This window comes from Phocoena phocoena, chromosome 7, assembly GCF_963924675.1.
Source record: "Phocoena phocoena chromosome 7, mPhoPho1.1, whole genome shotgun sequence".
NCBI classification, from domain to species: domain Eukaryota; kingdom Metazoa; phylum Chordata; class Mammalia; order Artiodactyla; family Phocoenidae; genus Phocoena; species Phocoena phocoena.
In genome coordinates, this window is record NC_089225.1 from 85,912,138 (window position 1) to 85,919,880 (window position 7,743).

Below are 7,743 nucleotides of genomic sequence, written 5' to 3' on the forward strand. Positions count from 1 at the left end.
AACCTCACCTGAAGTCCTTAAGTTTTCTTCATAATAAATGAGGTGCTGACTTCGGAAATAAGCCAAAGTTAGTCATGGTTTTAAAATCATCCATTTTATTATGATGGTACAGAAGCAACGCAGAAGCATCTGAAAGCTCCCTGAGTAACTTGTAACTTGTACCTGAAACACCATTTAAAACTACAGAGAGGGGCTCCCCTGGTGGCTCAGTGGTTGAGAATCCACCTGCCAATGCAGGGCACAAGGGTTCGAACCCTGGTCCGGGAAGATCCCACATGCCGCGGAGCAACTAGGCCCGTGAGCCACAACTACTGAGCCTGTGTGTCTGGAGCCTGTGCTCTGCAACAAGAGAGGCCGCGATAGTGAGAGGCCCGCGCACCGCGATGAAGAGTGGCCCCCGCTTGCCGCAACTGGAGAAAGCCCTCGCACAGAAACGAAGACCCAACACAGCCAAAAATAAAGAATTATTAAAAAAAAAAAACAAAAAAACTACAGAGAAAGCACAGGTATTGGCAATTTTTAACATCACTCCTGGTCTTTCAAAAGTTCCTAACTGGCCTTTGTAAACGGTCTTATTAGCTCGAAATATATGAGCAGATGGGTATGACTCCTACTACTTTAATAAAATACTGTAATTTTCTTCTTAAACCATGCAATTATAAGGTAAAATATTATGCTTTTCTTTTAAAATTCCATTTACTCAGGCTACATATGGTGTCAAGAAACAGAAATCTACTCAATACAGACTAAACTAAAAGCAAATCCAAGGAAAAGCAATACACAGCCGGTTCTTATGATGGCGGTAAACCTGACGGGCTCTGAAGACCTCACAGGCAGAACTTGGTGGCCTTCTCTTGTTCGCTACCATTACCATCACTCAGACACCAACTTACTCATTTGTTCTCAGTTCAAATCTTTTGAGAGAGCAAGAGAAAACTCTGATTGGTTCTCCTTGAGTCAGGTGTAACCATTCTGGCCCAATCAGCTGAGGTCAAGGTGGTAAGGACATCTGAGCAAACAGGGCCACCTAGGCCCATGTCTTAGGTATGGCCTGCGGGAGAAACAGGTTCTCTCAGAAGGATGTGTGGGCAAGGATGCAATGGCTGACAATTTTGTTTTTCAATTTTATTTTAGTGTAGTTTAAAAAGCAGCAGTTAGCACCAAACTATTTAGAGAGAGTGCAGTAATAAGCAAACATATAAATGGATACAAGTAACAGAAAATGACTGAACTCTGACTTTTTGTGTGTGTGCTGTCACTGTTATTTAATTGTCTCACATAATGTTACCCAAGACTGAAGTAAACCTTTCGAATTATTCTTCTCTAAATACAGACATTTATGGGTCTTTCCATATTTATTACACTACCAAATAATTTTATAGTTGATCTAATTCGATCTGCTACTGCTCCATAGTTTTGCCTTCAGAATCTGTAAAAGGAAGGAAATGAAACAATGTAACTATTTTAAAAATATGTTAGTAACATGTTTTTATTAGCTTTTCTTTGGCTACCCTTTTCCTTCTGTTTACTGGATTCCTGTATTCAATCTGAGTCAATAGCTGAGGGAGTGCATGTGTGAGAAGGATCCTATGAGGGGAATCAAGCTACATGATCATCATTAGACAGTTTCGTATCAAAACGAAATTCTGGCCACTTTCCTGACCTTAATCTATGTCTATGTGCCAGCTCTCTTGGCTCCTTTGCTTCTCATTTTGAAATTTTTTAGCAGCTATATTGTCAGTTCCGTTTCCTCTTTTGGCCCTACTTTTCCTCTATGCACCAATTCTAATTCCCCATAGCTAGCCCCACGCCAAAGCCCATCACACTGTACATTTTCAGACTGGAAGGTGCAATGGATCTATTAATCTTATTGGATATTTAAATGAAAGTGTGGAGCCATGGGTGAATATCTTGACTGGTCAACCACAAAGAAACCTACATCTGCCTTGTTTGCATAAAATATCATGACAACTCAATTACGATCTTTGAAAATCTGGACCTGCAGATATACTTGTGTCCGTTTCCTCACTTACTCATTCTGAGGGGAGGATTCGGTTGTCACTGTCAAATATAAAAGTAGGAAGCTAAGCTCTAGAGAATCAGCAAACATGGCTGAATTTCTGGGGATGTGGGAACGCGGAGGGTTTGAGAAGAATCATATCACAGGGACACTTGACCTCTTCTACCCAGTTCCATTTATAAAAGGAAAGTCCACCTTTTTTTTTTTTTTTTTTTTTTTTTGCGGTACACGGGCCTCTCACTGCTGTGGCCTCTCCTGTCGCAGAGCACAGGCTCTGGATGCACAAGCTCAGAGGCCATGGCTCACGGGCCCAGGCGCTCCACGGCATGTGGGATCCTCCCGGACTGGGACACGAACCAATGTCCCCTGCATCGGCAGGCGGACTCTCAACCACTGTGCCACCAGGGAAGCCCGAAAGACCACCTTTTAACATTAATGTTTGTCTACCAGCTACCATGTGTGTGTTCTTGACTTTGTGACTTTTCAGAGCTGGTTTGAGGAATCAGATCTAAAAAATCTACTGCAGTATATAGAGAATTAAAAGAACGGAGTTTTTTTAGTATTTAAAGGACACTGAGTTTTGCAGTTATTTTCATTTTTTCCTTTTTCCTTCTACTCCAAGTTTCTCTGAATGCCTTGTCCTCTTTGAAAGTTGCAAGATGCCAGATCACTTCTATATGGCATCATGGATAAGCCACTGTCAGGGGCAAACGGGTGTCTAGCCAAACGGCTCAGTGTACCATCTTTCTACCAACTTCCCAGGGAAACCTTGGTCCCCACAAGATAAATCACTGGCAATGTTTCAGTGTTTGCCAGCTCCCTCCTGTACACAGAGTTTTAAGTAAAGAAGTAGTAAAGATGGAAACAGATTATTATTATCTTCTAGATATACAGGTCGTATAGGCAGATTTAGAAAATATATAAGCCTATATACAAATATATACAAGATACATATATGTATGCATGTATAAAAATTCCCAGGTTTTCCCTGTTAAAGAGAATTCTAACTTGGACTTGTCAGGGTCTTCCTTTCACCCACATTCTGAGGAGGATCCTGACTTGCCATGTCAGCTATTTTGAGCTTTGTAATGAAGGATTGAGAAGAAAAGGTGAGAAGGATGAGACATAGAGGCTGGAGCTGAACTTATTGGGGAGAGTTTGAGGTGAGTATGACATGGAAGCAATTTCAGCATTAAAAAAAAATTTGCTTCCATCTTTTATCCCTCCTTCAAAGTGTTTATGAATAAAAGAAACAGTGTTATTTCAAAATTACTTCGGTTGCTGGACTGTGTTCTCTGACCACAGGGTCATTCTCTAAGACTGGACGATGTGTGTCATGACCATTAGCACCAGGCAGATTGCCTATCACTTGACAGACTTACCATCTGACAAAATTAGATCTTTTTCATCATCTGGCATTAGATCAGAAAACAAATCTTTATACTCTGAAACTAATATTAGATAAAACATGGTGGTTTAGAATATAACTAACAGCCCATGAGATGTTCTTTGTGAGTGCTTTTCAAACTTTGTTGACCAAAACCCAGTGTAAAAAAAAAAATACATTTTACGTTCCAGTCCAGTACCTTCACTTGTGTGCATATAATGAAACAAAAAGTTAAATGAACGAGATGCTCACCCTTTTCTAATCTATTCTTATCCTTCTCTTATCTTTTCTAATACTTATCTTTTTATTTCTATCCTATTCTCTCATTCATTGGAAAAAGAATCTGCTCTCCTTACTTACCCTTTTAGCATCAATTTTATTCTAGTTCAAGGAAAAACGCCAGTTATTAAATCTATTTCATGACCCACTAAATTTTTTTCACAACTCACCTAACCCACAATATGGAAAGCACTGTATCTCGTTACATTTGATTCCAATGCTCATTGAATAAACAGCCCTCACGACAACCTGAAATCAACCCCATTTTCTTCACTTAATTACCACTAAAGTTCTTTAAGATTATGAATTAGTTAAGCCTAAGACCCTTAAAATTTGAATGACCAACTTAAATCGCTCTGTTGCAAAGACTTGGGAATACATACTCGACAATCTGGCTTTTCTTCCTCCATCCTGGGAAGCTGCCGGTCATTCCCTTCATGAGAGACCATATAGCTTTTTCTCAGTTCTCTCACGGGGGCCATAGTGCCCTCCCTCCTTCCCATGAGTGTTGCTTATCACCAGCTGGGCCGACTAGAATAACGGTGCTGCCACCCAGGTACCCAGATACACTGTCTGACTGGGCCTCTTAAAGATATGTATTCCGGCTGGAACTGAATTCACCATGCTCCTCTGGACAGTGATTTGGGCTGCTTGAGCATCTTCCGGAGGGTCAGTGATGAAGCTAGATTAGTTCTCTAAGCGTGCCCCCATCGATTTCATGTTTTGTCCAGCCACCAGCTATGTGGCTGAGCCCTCCACCAACTATTCAGCCAAACAACGGATGGACTCTACCTACCTCTTCCAGCTTTCTTCATCCTTTTTGGATTCCCTACTCTAGCACAGCTGCCCTACTTATCATCTTCTGAATATAATTTGATGCTGCCTCTGGTTCACACTTCTGGCCATGCCTCGATCCCCTGAAATGCCTGCTTTGCCCCTGTTTTTCCTTCTGGTGGGACACCTTTCACAACCTCTTCCCTACCTGCCCCTCTGCTTGCACACCTCCTCTTCACCAAATTACATGAGTAATTCCTACTCCTCCTAGACTCAGCTTCCATTTCATCTCTTCCCGAAAGCCTTTCCTAATACTCTCTATGTCAGGAGACCCCCTGTGTGGTCCCACCACACCCTCTATCATAACACTTACCTCTCCATAAGGTAGTTTTCGCTTTGCTTTGCAGTCACCCACGCTAGATGGTGAGCACTTTGAGGGCAAGGACAACGTTCAATGTATGTTTATGTCCCTAGCACCTCTCACGGTTTCTTCTTTCAATGGTGGTAAAAACATATAACATGAAATCTACCTTCTTCACAAAATTTTACATCTACAGTACAGAACTGTTAACCATAGGCAAATCACTGTACAGCAGATCTCTAGAATTTTTTCATCTTCTGTGACTGAACCAGCACAGCTTCTGAATAAATAAATACATGCTATTGGATTATTTTTAGCCATCTTAAGTCTCAACTAGATTTCTAGATATTATTAAAGTTTTCCCTTCATACATCACAAGGATCTTTTCTTTCCTCGTGAGTTTCTAGATTATATACTTTCTTTCCTTGTGTACCACCTTGCCCTGTTTCATCAAGCTTTTTAATTTATTGTGTGTCTTCGCATTTACTTTCTCATATTTTCATGGCTCCTTTCCCCCAGATGTGATTGTGTGGCCACAACTCCCTTACTGTGGGTCCCGGTGTCTCTCACGGTGACCAGCATCTAGAAGGTGCTCAGTGAATGTCTGGTACCATCCTTCAAAGATTTCAATAGATTTTTAACAATGATTTTTCTTTTTTGAATATAGGATAAAGGTGATGAAAGACTTAACTCTCATTTTTTATGGCTAATAAATGATCAAACTCCTTTCTTTGAAATTTAGTACTAAGCCTTGGATACAAAGGGTACTTTTTTTTTTCAAGTGATATACCTACCATCTGAGACTTTCCAATGTTCCCGGTTGTCATTTGTGGTAGGTAAGGTGGTCTTTTCATCTTCTTTGGCTAAGTCGGTTTCTAAAAGTCAGGAAATTAAATTAATTGAAAAGATTAAACAAACCTCATACATGAATCATCTCATTGATACGGTAATAAGCAGAGATCTCCAAACTCTACAAAGTTCTGATTATTTTCAATGCTCTGAGCTTGGAATCTCTGGAACAGTGTTTTGGGCGAGGTCCAATGGTGACAGAGTTAAGATCAATGAATGAATATATATATATATATATATATATATATATATATATATATGCATGCCTTGACTTTTGTTAATAAAACACAGCATAAAATCAGGTCATTTTCTTTCACAAAACCATCTGCAGTGCAAGTGTTATGGGAAATTTAGGACTACCTACCAGTCAATGGAGTCAAATTTAGAGTGACTGCCTTAAAGCTCATTATCATAAGAGGAGTTTGCAACTCTAGTCTGCTAGTCTGCTAGGCAGGAGGAGAGGGCCTTAAATTCTGGGAATAATTCAAGGTAAAACCAACTGGTCATTGGACTTCTGTGCCCACCCGCTCCACCTCCATGCTGCCTTGGGGCTTTGTTTGGTTTGGCCCACGCCTCGTGACTTGACCACCAGCTACAACCGGCTCTCAATTCCCAAACCCTCTGCCCTTCCTCCCACTGCTGGTGCTGTGACCTCACTAAAGCCTCTTGCGTCTGACCAAGGGCAGTCCTCTGTCCCCTGCCAGCTTCTTTTCAGTTAATCCATTCTGAGAGGCAGCAACTGCTTTGATTGGTTGTCATCTGAGCCATACTGATTGTTAAATATTTTCAATATCACCCCTGCCTGGGGCTTTTAAATTTTATTTCTATTTATTACGTCCTTCCTTGTCCAGTGGAGACCCCTGTAGTCCATCACTTCATCGGCTTCCTTGCAATTGTCCTCATCTTCACTGCCTCACCTGCTTCCTTCCCAGATGCTAAGTAAAGTAACAAAACTGTACTCATTTTCCTTTCCCATATTCAAAGCCAACGAGCAAATCACCTCAGCACTCATTTAGGGCACCAGTAAAACAAGGGCACAAAAAAATATGAGAACAATAAGAACTTTGGGGAAAAAATTTGATATTCCAAATGAAGTCGTCATGGAAATACTCAGAATTTTGTTGGAATACTGTACAGTGTTAGTTTTATTCTAATTGCATTTATTCTAATTGCAGGGGTGGCAGTACTCTCTAATATTTCAGGGCTTACTACAGATCATACATCTAGGTTTCCTCTCCTGCATCCAGGCAGCCGAGCACCTTTGCAGGGAATCACGCAACTGTACGTTGGAGTTACTACAAATTTCACGGTCTCTAAATTCCACTGAGCCTTCAGCTCTGAAAAAAAAAAATCTGGCTTTTTCCATTTTTCTTTCCTTTCCTCTTAACAAATTATTTCAAATCTTCACCTCTTCCCTTATAACTCTAGCTCTTCCCCTAGTTTTTAATCTTCGGGACCTGGCCTTGCTGCCCATTTTGTTCTGAATCCCCCCATCCGACATAATTCCCTGCATCCCATCCATCACCGCTTCCCTTCTCTTAGGTCTCAGCAGCAGACGCTTCCTGTGTGAAGCTGACCCTGTGCTCTGAAGCTTGTTTTCTACTGCTGTCTTGATGATGATCTTTCTCCTCCCGCCCCTCCATCTCACCCTCTCACTCTCCAGTGGTAGTTAAACGTTAACACCCATCCATCCAGATATCTATCTCTCCACTTATTTATATTTTTGAATGTGTCAAACATGCACCTGGAATGAAATTCAAAAGCCACGAGAGACCATGCAGTGAAGTCTTCCTTCCCCAGCCACTCAGGCCCTTCCCCACAGGATCACCATGGTTACCAGCTTCTTCTAAAAAACCAGCACCTAGTTGCTGATGACTGCACAACCTCATCTCCAGCCCAAATCTCTCTGCTGGCTTCCAGAGATATGTGTCCCTCACCCACTGGACACAAATTCCTCTTGAAAATCTGCTCCTTCTATATTCCTTACCTTGCCCACAGCTTCCCAATCATTTCCATGACTTAGCACACACAGCAAATGTCAAGGACAATAGGGGTAACCAGCCTGGGGACTCC